The 16,272-nt window shown below is 38.0% G+C and overlaps 1 protein-coding gene and 1 pseudogene across 2 annotated transcripts in view; one reads left to right on the top strand and one right to left on the bottom strand.

The window, feature by feature from the left end:
• Positions 1-16,272, bottom strand: part of LOC116528593 (potassium voltage-gated channel subfamily H member 5) — a 109,914-nt gene that overhangs the window by 16,896 nt on the left and 76,746 nt on the right. The gene's annotated exons all lie outside the window — the stretch shown is intronic.
• On the top strand, positions 14,211-15,433 carry LOC116528594 (annotated as a pseudogene). Its single transcript, XR_004259106.1, has one exon. The product of XR_004259106.1 is annotated as a cytosolic Fe-S cluster assembly factor NUBP1 pseudogene (transcript).

Genomic DNA, 16,272 nt, shown 5'->3' with positions numbered 1-16,272 from the left:
CCCCATTGTCAATATTAGACAGATGAACCAGACAGAAAATTAACAAGGATATCCAGGACTTGAACTCAGACCTGGACCAAGCAAACCTAATAGACATTTACAGAACTCTCCACCCCAAATCGACAGAATATACATTCTTCTCAGCACCACATCACACGTACTCTAAAATTGACCACATAATTGGGAGTAAATCACTCCTCAGCAAATGCAAAAGAACGGAAATCCTAACAAACAGTCTCTCAGACCACAGTGCAATCAAGTTAGAACTCAGAATTCAAAAACTAACCCAGAACCACACAGCTTCATGGAAACTGAACAACTTGCTCCTGAATGTTGACTGGATAAACAATGAAATGAAGACAGAAATAAAGATGTTCTTCGAAACCAACGAGAATGAAGATACAACATACCAGAATCTCTGGGACACATTTAAAGCAGTCTCTAGAGGAAAATATATAGCAATAAGTGCCCACATGAGAAGCAAGGAGAGATCAAAAATTGACACCCTATCATCAAAACTAAAAGAGCTAGAGGAGCAAGATCAAAAAACCTCAAAGTCTAGCAGAAGACAAGAAATAGCTAAGATCAGAGCAGAACTGAAGGAGACAGAGACACAAAAAACCCTTCAAAAAATCAATAAATCCAGGAGCTGGTTTTTTGAAAAGATCAACAAAATAGACAGACCACTAGCCAGATTAATAAAAAAGAAAAGAGAGAATAACCAAATTGATGCAATAAAAAATGATAAAGGGGATATCACCACAGATTCCACAGAAATTCAAACCATCATCAGAGATTATTACGAACAACTCTATGCACATAAACTAGTAAACCTGGAAGAAATGGATAAATTCCTGGACACTTGTCTCCTCCCAAGCCTAAACCAGGAAGAAGCCGAAACCCTGAACAGACCCATAACAAGGTCTGAAGTTGAGGCAGCAATTAAGAGCTTACCACCCAAAAAAAGCCCAGGTCCAGACGGGTTCACAGCTGAATTCTACCAGACATACAAAGAGAAGCTGGTACCATTCCTTCTGAAACTATTCCAAACAATACAAAAAGAGGGAATTCTTCCCAAATCATTTTATGAGACCAACATCATCCTGATTCCAAAACCCAGCAGAGACTCAACAAGAAAAGAAAACTTCAGGCCAATATCCATGATGAACATAGATGCAAAAATCTTCAATAAAATACTGACAAGCCGATTGCAACAGCACATCAAAAAGCGTGTCCACCATGACCAAGTAGGCTTCATCCCGGGGATGCAAGGCTGGTTCAACATACGCAAGTCTATAAATGTAATTCACCACATAAACAGAACCAAAGACAAAAACCACATGATTATCTCAATTGATGCAGAGAAGGCCTTTGACAAAATTAAACAGCCCTTTATGCTAAAAACCCTCAATAAGCTAGGTATCAAAATAATAAAAGCTATTTATGACAAACCAACAGCCAATATCATACCAAATGGGCAAAAACTGGAAGCATTCCCCTTGAAATGTGGCACCAGACAAGGATGCCCTCTCTCACCACTCCTATTCAATATACTACTAGAAGTTCTAGCCAGAGCAATCAGGCAAGAAAAAGAAAGTGTATTCAAATAGGAAAGGAGGAAGTCAAATTGTCTCTATTTGCAGACGACATGATTGTTTATCTAGAAGACCCCATTGTCTCAGCCCAAAATCTCCTGAAACTGATAAGCAAGTTCAGCAAAGTCTCAGGATACAAAATCAACGTGCAAAAATCACATGCATTCCTATACACCAATAACAGACTTAAAGAGAGCCAAATCAAGAACAAACTTCCATTCACAATTGCCACAAAGAGAATAAAATACCTAGGAATACAACTAACAAGGAACGTAAAGGACCTCTTCAAGGAGAACTACAAGCCACTGCTCAACGAAATAAGAGAGGACACAAACAGATGGAGAAACATTCCATGCTCATGGTTAGGAAGAATCAATATCGTGAAAATGGCCATACTGCCCAAAGTAATTTACAGATTCAATGCTATCCCCATCAAGCTACCAATGACCTTCTTCACAGAACTGGAAAAAACCATCTTGAACTTCATATGGAACCAAAAGAGAGCCCGCATAGCCAAGTCAATTCTAAGCAAAAAGAACAAAGCGGGAGGCATCACGCTACCAGACTTCAAACTATACTACAAGGCTACAGTAATCAAAACAGGCATGGTACTGGTACCAAAACAGAGATATAGACCAATGGAACAGAACAGAAGTCTTGGAGGCAACCCAACATATCTACAACCATCTGATCTTTGACAAACCAGACAAAAACAAGCAATGGGGAAAGGATTCCCTGTTTAATAAATCGTGTTGGGAAAACTGGCTAGCCATGTGCAGAAAGCAGAAACTGGACCCCTTCCTGACACCTTACACTAAAATTAACTCCAGATGGATTAAAGACTTAAACATAAGACCTAACACCGTAAAAACCCTAGAAGAAAATCTAGGCAAAACCATTCAGGACATAGGCGTAGGCAAGGACTTCATGACCAAAACACCAAAAGCATTGACAACAAAAGCCAAAATAGACAAATGGGACCTAATCAAACTCCACAGCTTCTGCACAGCAAAAGAAACAGTCATTAGAGTGAATCAGCAACCAACAGAATGGGAAAAAATTTTTGCAGTTTACCCATCTGACAAAGGGCTGATATCCAGAATTTACAAAGAACTAAAACAGATTTACAAGAAAAAAACTAACAAGCCCATTCAAAAGTGGGCAAAGGGTATGAACAGATACTTTACAAAAGAAGACATACATGAGGCCAACAAACATATGAAAAAATGCTCATCATCACTGGTCATCAGAGAAATGCAAATCAAAACTACATTGAGATACCATCTCACGCCAGTTAGAATGGCGATCATTAAAAAATCTGGAGACAACAGATGCTGGAGATGATGTGGAGAAATAGGAACACTTTCACACTGTTGGTGGCAGTGTAAATTAGTTCAACCATTGTGGAAGACAGTGTGGCGATTCCTCAAGGACCTAGAAATAGAAATTCCATTTCACCCAGCAATCCCATTACTGGGTATATATCCAAAGGATTATAAATCATTCTACTATAAGGACATGTGCACACGAATGTTCATTGCAGCACTATTTACAATAGCAAAGACCTGGAACCAACCCAAATGCCCATCGATGATAGACTGGACAGGGAAAATGTGGCACATATACACCATGGAATATTATGCAGCCATCGAAAACGATGAGTTTGTGTCCTTTGTAGGGACATGGATGAACCTGGAAACCATCATTCTTAGCAAACTGACAGAAGAGCAGAAGATCAAACACCGCATGTTCTCACTCATAGGCGGGTGTTGAACAATGAGAACACATGGACACAGGGAGGGGAGCACTACACACTGGGGTCAGTTGGGGGGAAATAGGGGAGGGACGGTGGAGGGTGGGGAGCTGAGGAGAGATAGCAAGGGGAGGGATGCCAGATGTAGGTGATGGGGAGGAAGGCAGCAAATCACACTGCCATGTGTGTACCTATGTAACAATCCTGCATGTTCTTCACATGTACCCCAAAACCTAAAATGCAATAAAATAAATAAATGGGGAAAAAAAAGATTTATATTAAAAAAAAAAAAGAAATCCATGAAAAACCCACTAGAATTAATAAAGGAGTTCAGCAAGGATGCAGCATACGCATTCAATACGAAAATCTGTTATATTTCTATGCACTGGCCATGAACCATCTGAAAATGAAATTAAGAAAATAATGTTATTGACAATAGCATCAAGGAGAGTAAAATAGGAATAAATTTAGCAAAAGAAGAAGCATAGGAGTTATACACAGAAGAACTACAAAATGTTGACATATATTAATCAAAACCTAAAGAAATGGAAAGACATCTCATGTTTACATACTGGAAGACAATATTGCTAACATGGCAACACTACCCAAGTTGATCTATAGATTTGATACAATTTTCATCAAAATTTCAACTGTTCATTTTCAGAAATTGATAAACTGACCCAAAATTTCAGATGAAAATGCAAGGGACCCAGAATAGTCAAAACAATATTGGAAAAAGAGAACAAAGTTGGAGGACTTACACCTAACAGTTTTAAAACTTATAACAAAGCTACAATAATTAAAGGATTTGGTACTGGTATAAGAATAGATATAGATATCAATGGAATACAATTGAGAATCTTGAAATAAATTTATGCATCTATAGTCAACTGGTTTTCGACAAGAGTGGCAAAGTAATTCAGTGAAGAAAGAAGAATAAACTTTTTAAAAAATGGTACTAAAACGACAGCATATACACCAACAAGAAATATCTGCCTAACAAGAAATGAATATGGATATCTGTCTAATATGGATATACAAAATTAAACTTCAAATGGATGAGAGACCTAACTGTAAGAGCTGAAACTTTAAAGTTATCAGAAGAAAGCAACGATGTAAATTTTAGTGACTCTGAGTTAGACAATGGTTTTGTAGAAAGGCACATGAATCTCAAGGCACCAAAGGACAAATAAATTAATTAGAGTTCATCAAAATTAAAAATGTGTATACTACAAAGGACACTATCAAATGAAAAGACAACTCACAGAATGAGAGAAAATGTTTGCAAATAATACATCTGATTATGTGCATAAAGTAAAGGTGGTATACACCATGGAATACTCCACAGCCACAAAAATGAATGGAATCATGTCCTATGTAGCAACATGGATGCAGTTGGAAGCTATTATCCCAAATTAACACAGAAACAGAAAACCCAATTCTGCATTGTCTCATTTACAAGTAGGAGCTAAACATTGAGTACACACAAGTGTAAAGATGGGAACTCTAGACACCGGGGACTTTAAAAGAGAGGTGAGAGGGAAGGGGGCAAGAGTTAAAAAATTACCTATTGGGTAGTTTTTCACTACCCAATATTGGGTATTATGTTCACTATTTGAATGATGGGTTCAACAGAAGTCCCAATCTTAGCATACACAACATATCCATGCAACACGCCTGCACATCTACCCCCGAATTTAAAATATAATATTAATAATGTATCTGATATAGATTTAGTATCCAGAATATATAAACAGCTATTATAACTCAAAAATAAAAAGATAAAAACAATTTTTAAATATTCAAAAAATTTGAAGACATTTATTCAAAGATGATATATAAACGGCCAATAGTCATATGAAAAGATACTCATCACTAGTCATTAGAGAAATGCAAATTAAAACTACAATAAGCTATCACTTCACACCCTCTAGGATGGCCGTAATAAAAAACATAGAAAATAACAAGTGTTGGAAGGATATGGAGAAACTGGAACCCTCACACATTGCTGGATGAAATGTAAAACGGTATAGTCTCTGTGGAAAACAACTTGGCAGTGTCTCAAAAAGTAAATCAAAGAGTAGCCATATGACCCAGCAATTCTACTCCAAGATATAGATCCAAGAGAAGTGAAAACACATAGTCACACAAAAACTGGTACATGAATGTTCACAGCAGCATCACTTAGGAGAGCCAAAAAGTAGAAACAACCCACATAATTCATTGACACTTGCAATGATGTTTTCCAGGTTCCTCCATGTTGCATTATGTGTCAATACTTCATTTCTTGTTGTGGCTGAATAGTATTTCATTGCATGGATACACCACAGACTTAGCTCCTGTTACAGGCATAACCTCCTAAATTAGGTTTTCAATCTTGTCTACCTATTAAGCTACATGGCAGTTCATCCACAGGGACTCAAATATAGAAGTACAGAGTCCTTCTTGGGCTATATTCAGTTCACTTTAACATGCTTCCTCTTAAGTGGTGGGATGCAGGAGCATACCAGATATTTACATTACAGATACGTGTTAAACATCTACCATGTTCCAAGCTCCGTTTTGGAGTTAGGAATGTATCTGTAAACAAAGCAAAAAATCCTGAGATATTTCATATGATGTCAGGCGATGACGGGGTCTACAACGAAAAATAAAGTATAAGAGCATAGGGAATGGCAGAGTAGTTGCATATCTATGAGGAAGTGGTATTTGAGCAGAGATATTCACAAATGAAGAAGTGGGCCACAGAGAGGGCTCAGAGAGGGGAAATCCCAAGGTGGGAAAATGCTTTGCCTGTTTCAAGCACATACAGTGAGTAGCCCTTAGTAAACACAAGGAGAATCCTGGAGAGGAGGTGGAAGAGGTAGCCACAGACTTCAGATTTCACCTGTGAGGGGAGGGGAAGTCATGGAAAATTTGGAGCAGAGGATTCACATAATCTCACTTCCACTCACTTCTAATTGAAAGGTTGGAATGATGGAAGAAGAAATACCAGTTAAGAGACTTTAGAGTAGTTCAGGGGAGATATCACAGTGACTTAGATTAGGTAGGTAGAAATGGAGGGAGTAAGAAGCAGCTTCAGATTTCTTTGGTCAGTAAAACTGACAGGTTTGTGGATGTGCTGGATGAATAATCCTAGAGGGAAAAAAAAAAACTTAAAAACCCTCTTTTTATTCTAAGCCAAAGGATAAATGGTAGTGTCATTTTCCAAGACGGGGATAACTGGAATGGCAGCCTATAAACTGGAAAGACAAGTTATCCACACCACTATGGATGCACGCGTGCATGTGCACCCCCCCACACACACACAATGTATACCTATATACACACATGCACAGTATACAAAAGTGAAGAAGCAACAGGATAACTGACTAAACACTCCCCAAAAATGGCAAAGAGTGATGGATGCGAGACTGGTCTACAGCAGTGATGAAATCTACCAGGGAGGCATTCTGAGGTGTCCCTCTGCCCTGGCAGTGGGATAAATTCCTTTAGTATTCTCTTAGTTGGCTATCAGGGATGAGCACTTTCATCCACTGTTCTCTGTGTCTCCTGATTCTGTTTTTGGAGGTTCTTCTTTGTCCATATTTCTCTATAGTGAGACCCGATATGGGTGTTGGAGAATTTGTCCTATTTTATGACTGTAGGGCTTACTCACTTACTTCCTGCCTGCGCAAATTTGAGGACCCAAAGTTTGCTTTTGGGCTCACAGCAAAAGGATTTTTAAAGATCAAACTTGTGGTTTCTTTGGCAATATAATTTTCTGAGAAGCTTTAGTAAGCTTCTGATCTATCTACAATCAATTCCATGTGCTTGAAACTTCACAAGAAGTACTTTCCTAGATATAATTCTCTGGTCTGACTTAATTCTTTGCTTTTTTGACACAATCTCTCTATCTCTCTCTCTCTCTCTCTCTCTCTATATATATATATATATATATATATATATATACATACATACATACATATATATATGGCAAATAGATTGGCAACTGTATTGAAGGTTTCAGGCTTGGTGGGAAGGTCACATTCCTAATCTCATCTTTGCCCCCAAACTAAGTCTTAACAGATTCTTTTATACAATGAATTTTAATTTGATTTTTATTTTCCTTCTACCTGGTCTGATTTTATTTCCATATCTATGTACAAGCCAGCCAACACAAATCTGAGATCACCTCTTTCATTTAGTGCCATGTTAAACATAACTAGCCACAACCCAAACATTACTAATACTGTTTTCCACCCTTTTCCAGTAGAGCTTCGGCACTGAAAGGCAATCACAGGTAGCAAACTTACCAAATGTTTTGTTATTAATAATACTTGTCTTCATCTTTCCAAGTCTCAAATATCAATTTCCTTATCTGTTGCCACTCCTACAAGTCAATGTGACATATTTTAGAATAAATGGTGAGAAAGCCCACTACTGGAATCAATTTAACTCAATGCCCAGTAGCATTGCAATTGCTACCTAGTCATTAGTATTTGAAAATTTAGAAAAAAATTTGGAAGAACATTATCATTTTATTTCTAAGTTCTTAGCATTGAGTTTTTAGCATACCCAAGCTTACTGGAACAAAATGATAAGGAAAAACCCTCACACTCATGTTTTGCTGGGAATGTAAGAATACAGCTCCCAGTACTTGCCTGAGGCCATTCAATGAACCATTAGGCCACATTGTCTTTGAAACATAAATATTCCAGTTACAATACAGATTGTTTTCATCCTGGGAACACTAAACTAAAAATCCCAGGATTAGGGGAGTTGTACTAAGTGCTACACATGGATTATTATCTCAATTAATTTTCAAAATAATCCATTTTAAAGATTAAAAAAACTGAAGCTTAGGGAGACTGGAAAATCTTCTTCAAGTCTACACAGTACAAAGTGACGAAATAGGGTTTCCAACAAAGGTTTATTGGACTTAAGAACTAGGCTACTCTGATGTAAGAATACTTGAGCTAATTTTTTGTAACTGGTCTGGAGTAGAAATTAAATGATGAAGGAGGCTGAATCACTTACTCATGAATCACTAAAAGTTACAACTCTGTAGGCTGGAAGTTTAACATACAGAAGTAAATACATGCATATTAATATATACTGGGACTCTAAGGTATGGATGTGAAAAATAACTTATATTTGACATTGGCAAATGCAATTCACTTTATAAAGCTCTTCCATGTTACTTCGTTTTCCCCTTGCAACTCTGTACATCAGTCAGGGTAATTATTATTTCCACTTGACAGGTGAGGCTCAGAGAAGTTGTATGACTTGCCTAAGCTCACCAGCTAGTAAACAGCCAAGCTCTGACTGAAACCCATTTCCTACTGCCAACTCCAGTGTTCCTTCTGCTATTTTATACTGACACTGCTAATGCTATGTACAATTCTGTTTTGTAGTTTGCAATGCACTTTCAAATACATCACCCTACTGGATCTCATTTGATGCTATTCCTTTGTCCCCGGGAACACATTTAATAGGTGGCTTTGGCTTTTGTCTTGGAAGATAATGGCTGTGACTCAGGGGAACATTACTAACCTAGGGTAGTTACAATATCTTTAAAGTTTTTATTTTATTTTATTTTACCATTAAATAATTTTTCTGTGGTTTCTGTTTACAAAGAGAACTCCAGCATGTGTATTTAAATAGTTGCCAATTTTTACATTGTTTTCTAAAAGAATAATGTAATTTTTACTTAATATCACACACATACATACATTCTTTACTGTTAGGAAAAACAGACATGAGTAGATAAATAATCTTTCTCTACTGGAATGTTATCTTCTGGAAAGACTTAGAAATGTATATCTAGTGTAGATGATATATTACAATTTCAGTCTTTCACGGCTAAATCAAATTTACATAAAATAAAATATTTTGGGGGTTTTGAGTTTGTAAAATTGTGATATTTGATAGCTGAAACTCAGAGTCAAAATGATTAGCCACTTGAATATATAGCTATTCATTCATAGTTTGACCTAGAACTCACTTTTTCTGGTTTCTTTAAACCCACCCTTCACATCCCTTATGGGATATGTAATTTCTGGATTAAAAGTGTGGGGTAAATTTTTTTTAATAAAACATCATCTGAGAGCCAAGAGAAAAGGGTTTGAGTACCTGCATAAATTTGGCCAAGCTATTTTGGCCTTCTAAGCATCAGGTGTACAGAAAAATCTACTTAAGGTAAACCATTGTCTATTTTATCAGAATGGTATAGCTATTCCATGCAAAATAGGTATCGACTGCTTATTTTGAATTGAATGAGAATGTGTTCACCCAGGTCCAAAATTGAGTATGGGGTCTCTAAGTATTGGTTGGTTGCAAAATAATCAAATTCTGATACAGCAGCCTTTTACTTGCCATCTAGTTTTTCTAACTTTCCATAGAAGCAAAATCAGACCTGTAAGTGGCTTTGCCCTGCCTATCTGGATCATTTCCACCCCATTCCAATTCAAGAATCTGATTGTTCAACACATTTAGATAATCCAGGGGAGATAGTATTTCCTTGCCTTTCACAGATCAGAAAGTAATGTCCCATGTATGTTTTATTTAGTAAATATTTAATAAATATTTACTAAATAAATACATTATTTATTTAGTAATGTCCCAATTTATGTTTTATTTAGTAAAAGGCTACTAGAAATAGCACTGGTAATTAGTGCCACTTCCAATCTGATAGCTTCATTTGCAGGAGATTTGATGTTTAGAGTATCTAATGGAAAGATCAATGACAGGTTATTTGAAGATTGGAGTTCTAGTACTAGCCAGGGCTGTAACTGTATGATCACTATTCTTTATTTAAATAGTGATTAAAAGATGGGGCTGAACTTGATGCTTTTCAGCTCTGTCTTTGAATATATGACACAAAAGGTTAGTAGCTGAAGCTTCCAAAAATATATATATATCTACAATCCATTTTATGTTCTTTAAATTATTCCTAAGGTAACTTCTTGCTAAAAGACAACATACTTGCCCTGTTTTCCAGGTGTCAAAATTTCCTTGCACCCAACTCTGTTGAAATTTCTATGGTCCTTAGTATTATAAATTATAAATCTAGGATACATGTGCTATTTTTATGTGTGTTTTAATTCTGCTTATTCTGGTAGTGTGCTCACATACTGTGCTGAGGGAAGATGAAAATTTGCTGCTAATTACCAATGCTTGCGCTTCTAAACATTGCCAGCCAGTAATTCACTTTTAGTGTCTAGAGTCAAGTACTAGCTAATAACTTTGTTCCTAGCGTGTTGAACTTTAATTAGTTATTTAAGTCAAAGACAAGTACAAGAAGCCACACTGCCTGTCTCTGCAGTATTGCAATTGCCAAGAATTGAAAGTCGGAATTTTAAACAAAGAGCCTGTTTAAGTGATTGACATTTGCCAGTACATTTTGCCACCAGCACACATCCACACAAATGCACAGCAAAGCCAGCAGAAGCCCTAGAAAGTAAACTTTGAGCTGTCATCATTGGAAAGTCTGGTTATAGAGATTTCAGTACTGCACATTATTGAGGCACGAAAAATAATATTCTAATATATTAGAATATATAATTTCACTGAAATCTTCCTATATAAAGATCTTTATATAATTGGTACCAAATCTAATCACATATGTATCTGTAATTTATTCTATTTGAAAGTGTCTTAAAAGCACAAACTTTACCACTATACAATGTATCCATGTAACCCAAAACCACTTGTACTCTTAAAGTGATTGAAATTTAAAAAGAAAGAATATGTCTTCATACAGTCAAAATAGATCTCCCACTGTCATATTCTATTTTATTTAGTTGTGTTACTATGGAGTGAAGGAACCTCATATTCCATATATTCCTGTAATTAGAGGTAGTCTCCTATTATCTATGGGTAGTGTGAGAAGAGTTTTTGCCAAAGCGTGGATTGCCTTGGCCCAGTTGGAACTCCAGGGAGTTCTGACCCTGAAGGACAGATAATCTCTGAAGAGACAATTGAGTATTTCCAGCTGAGGACAGCATGGTGTAAGAATGTGAAAGTATGAGAGTTCATAGTCAACTGATATTGGAGTGGAAGGAGGAAGAGTAGAAGAATTCACAATTTTGAGAGTCAGCTGAACTCCAGGCACACACTATGCATAGGCAACACAAATAATAAGAAATGCAGGGATAGATCATGTCCATGGTTTGGAAGACTGATAATTGTTAAGGTAAAAACTCTTCTCTCATTTGTTCATATATTTATTATAATCCAAATCTAAATCCTGCAGGATCATTTTGCGGAAATTAACAAGCTAGTCTTACAGTTCATATAAAAGCACAAAAGGCCTACACTAGCCATTGCAATATTAATTAAGAAGAAAAAACTGGAAGATTTATACTGCTCCATATTTTACTATTAAGAACTATAGTAATTGAGATAGTGTGATAGTAGCACAAGAATAGAAAATAAATAATGACCAGAATACAGTGTCTAGGAATTGACCCACACATATTTGAACATTGAATTATGATGAAGATACTACTGCAGTACACAGGGGAAACAATGTTCATTTAAATGTAAGTATCAGATCAATTGAACATTCATGTCAAAAAATATGTCTTGATCTTTACCTCACACTGGATAACTAAATCAACTCTAAATAGAAGGCAGATTGTAATGTGATAGGTAAAAAACATAAAGCTTTTAAAAGAAAACACAGGAGAAAATCTTCATGACGTTAGGATATGATAAGATTCCTTAAACATCACACAAAAGTGGTAACCACAAAGGGGTAAAAAAATAAATCAGACTGGTGTTGAACTCCTGACCTCAAGTGATCCACCTGCCTCAGCCTCCCAAAGTGCTGGGATTACAAGCACAAGCCACCATGCCGGTCTCTACTCACTTTAACGTTTTAGATCAATTTTGCCCCTTTTTGGATTTTTAGAATTATCTAAATAGAATTATACACATTTGTAGCTGGCATTTTTCACTCAATGTTATTTTGTAGCCATTATTCACTGTTGTCTATAGTTGTGGTTCAATAATTTTCATTGTAGAGTTTTGTACCAAATGAATATACTTCAATGTATTTTTCTACCCTTGATAAACATTTTTATTTCCAATTCAGCTCTATTATAAACAGTGTTGCTATTTACAGAATACAAAAGAATAAATCAGGCAAGGAAAGAGTGAAAGGAGACAAATGCAATGCATATGCCTGATTTAAAAAACTCATACCAAAATCTATAAAGAATTGTTACAAATTATTAAGAACAAAGATAACTCCAATAGAAAATGGGCATTTTACCACAAGAAGTTATGCAAATGTCCATTAAATATATGGAACAGTGCTCATCTTAATTAGCCATCAAAAGAGTACAATTAAAAACCACCGTGTTTTTAATTGTGGTTTTTAGTTGTACTCTTTTGATGTCTAATTAGCACCCCTCACATTCATCAGGATGCCTAAAATGGAAAATAAAAATAATCAGTAATATAGAAAAAACAGAATTATCTTAATCTTATGGGGGGTACAAATTCATAGAACCATTTGGAAAACTGCTTGATGAGTATCTACTAAAACTAAAGATATGCACACTCTAGATTCGGCAATTTTACTCTTAGGTACACTTTCCAAAAAAGGTTGTCCATATGTAGATTAAAAGGTATGTACAAGGATGTGTGCAGCAACACTGTTTATAATAGCCTAGAATTGAAAATAAAAATGTTTATCAAGGGTAGAATGAATAAATACATGGAAGTATATTCATTTGGTACAAAACTCTACAATAAAAATTGTCAAACCACAACTATAGACAACAGTGAATAACGGCTACAAAATAACATTGAGTGAAAGGTGCCAGATGGAAATGAATACATATTGTATGATTCTATTTAGATAATTCTAAAAATTCAAAAAGCCAAAATTGATCTAAAGAGTTAAAAGTAAGTAGGGGCCAGCATGGTGGCTTATACGTGTAATTCCAGCGCTTTGGGAGGCCAACGTGGGTGAATCACTTGAGGTCAAGAGTTTGAGACCAGTCTGGGCAAAGTGGTGAAACCTTGCCTCTACTAAAAATGAAAAATTAGCTGGACATGGTGATGCATGCCTATTATCCCAGCTACTTGGGAGGCTAAGGGAGGAGAATCACTTGAACCCAGGAAGTGGAGGTTGCAGTGAGCCGAGATCATGCCACTGCACTCCAGCCTGGGCAACAGAGTGAGACTCTATCTCAAAAAAAAGAAAAAAAAAAAAGTGAGTAGGTAAAGCTTGGGTAGGGGTGTGTAATGACTGCAACAGAGCAGGAAATGGGCTTCTGATGTGCTTCCTGTTCTGTTTCTTGAGCTAGATGCTGAGTACCTGGATGTGTTCAGTTTGTGAAAATGCATTAAACAGTACACTTATGATTTATAGACATTTCTATACACAAGGTATATTTTCACAAAAAGTTTACTTAAGTAAGAGTTTGACACAGGAACAGAGAATCAAGCACCGCATGTTCTCACTCATAGGTGGGTGTGGAACAATGAGAACACATGGACACAGGGAGGGGAGCATCGCACAGTGAGTAATACCTGGAGACATCTCATCAAAGAGCCTCTGTGTCTGCAGCAATCTTACTGTCACTCCAGAAATCTTCCAACAGGTAAGGCTGGAAAGGGAGGGCTCAGGTTCTAAGCCTAGATGACTGGAGCAAGTGAAGCCAGAGAAGCAGGAAAGTCAGAAGGAGGAGCAACTCGAGGAGTAACAAGGAGAGAAGAGATGAGGGATGGACACAGTTTTGGACCTGCTGAGATTGACAGGTTCAGAGAAGGCTGATGTAGGAGGCATCTAGTCGTTGTGGATGACTTCTGGAGAGACAGCTGAGACCTAGATCAGCAAATAGAAAAGAGTGTTCTGGACCACGAAGGCGGCAAAGGCGACGGAATGGAGGTACCTCACGACTGTCCAGGGGCCAACAGCGCCCAGGCGGGCCGAGGGGCTTCATGTCAGGGATGCCCCAACCAGCGGCTGTGCGCTTCTGGAGCGGGGGCCACTCCAGAACCAGCTATAGAGGAAATCAAAGAGAAAATGAAGACCGTAAAACACAAAATCTTGGTATTATCTGGGAAAGGCGGTGTTGGGAAAAGCACATTCAGCGCCCACCTTGCCCATGGCCTAGCAGAGGATGAAAACACACAGATTGCTCTTCTAGACAACGATATATGTGGGCCATCAATTCCCAAGATAATGGGCTTGGAAGGAGAGCAGGTTCACCAGAGTGGCTCAGGCTGGTCTCCAGTGTACATGGAAGACAACTTGGGGGTGATGTCAGTGGGTTTCCTGCTCAGCAGTCCTGATGACGCTGTTATCTGGAGGGGACCCAAGAAAAACGGCATGATCAAGCAGTTCCTCCGAGATGTGGACTGGGGAGAAGTGGACTACCTCATTGTGGACACCCCACCTGGGACATCGGATGAACACCTTTCGGTCGTCCAGTACCTGGCCACGGCACACATCGACGGAGCAGTGATAATCACCACTCCCCAGGAGGTGTCCCTCCAGGATGTCCGGAAAGAAATCAACTTCTGCCGAAAGGTGAAGCTGCCCATCATCGGGGTGGTGGAGAACATGAGTGGCTTCATCTGTCCTAAGTGCAAGAAAGAATCTCAGATATTCCCTCCCACGACTGGGGGCGCGGAGCTCATGTGCAAGGACCTGGAGGTCCCTCTCCTCGGCAGAGTGCCCCTGGATCCACTCATAGGTAAGAATTGTGACAAAGGCCAGTCTTTTTTGATTGATGCCCCAGATTCCCCAGCCACGTTAGCCTACAGAAGTATAATTCAGAAAATCCAGGAGTTTTGCAATCTCCGTCAGTCAGAAGAAGAGAACCTCATCAGTTCTTGAAACAAGAGAATGTTCAGGACCAGCAGTTAGCGAGCGGGGCATTCACGGGGCAGCACATCCAGCCAGACCCAGCCAGCTCCAGGACGGGTGGGTCACAGCAAAAAGGGACATGACCCTGGTGTGGTCCGAAGCCACTTTCTCAGAGACACTTTGATCATCAAGTATGTGTACACTATTCTGTAGAACATATACAAAGGGCATTCTTTACAAATGTGCCATTTTAAGAATTAAAAACCCCTCTTCAAACCTCAAAAAAAAAAAAAAAAAAGAAAAGAGTGTTCTGAGGAGAGAGGATCAGGCAGTCGGAGTGAGGGAGCAGTGAATAAAGCAGCTTCTTAGTAAGGAAGGTCCACACTGCATAGACAGAGAGGTGAGTTTGGAGGCTCACGGAAAGAGAGATGAAGGAAGTCCTTCCTTGAATTGCACACTGAAAGATAGAAGCAAGTGCAGGGCTTTTCCAATGATGGGTACTACGGAGAGGGGAGGTCACTAAAGTTTTATCAGAAGAAGTGTATCAGGACAAAACAGTGTTACAGCCCCTGGTTGATCAGAGCTATGATACAGGGTTCTCAGAAGATCCCAGTGCTGGGTGCCAGGGATGGTGTCCCCAGAAACTAGCCACTGGGCTCACACATTGTGGGTGTCAGTAAATATTGATCAATTATTGAATTATTGAATGACTACTATACTTAATGAATAAATGAATAGAGCCCCCCCCAAAAATAAGTAAGAGTTTGTCCCATTCCCAAATATTCTCAGTTTAGTGGGAGGAGACCCTCTCATAAGCATATAACTATAACAATTCAGTGTATAATAATTCATCAAACATTTATAGGAGCAGGATTTATAGTCACATGCAGGATGGGCTGTGGGTGCTGAGAATATCAACATGAATAAAATAAAGACACTGCTTACAATCTGGCACACACAAAAAAGCAGGAAACATATAAACAGGTCATTTTAACACACTATGCAAATACAGAAGTAGGTGAATGCACTAGATACTAAACACTCTAAACACTCTTTAGCTGACTTCCACTTGATTAACATGACTAGCTTGACCATGATTTTCCATTCTCCTTGTA

Source organism: Sapajus apella, unplaced genomic scaffold (assembly GCF_009761245.1).
Source record: "Sapajus apella isolate SASKATOON/1434 unplaced genomic scaffold, GSC_monkey_1.0 scaffold59, whole genome shotgun sequence".
Classification (NCBI taxonomy): domain Eukaryota; kingdom Metazoa; phylum Chordata; class Mammalia; order Primates; family Cebidae; genus Sapajus; species Sapajus apella.
This window is presented reverse-complemented; position numbering and strand designations above follow the sequence as displayed.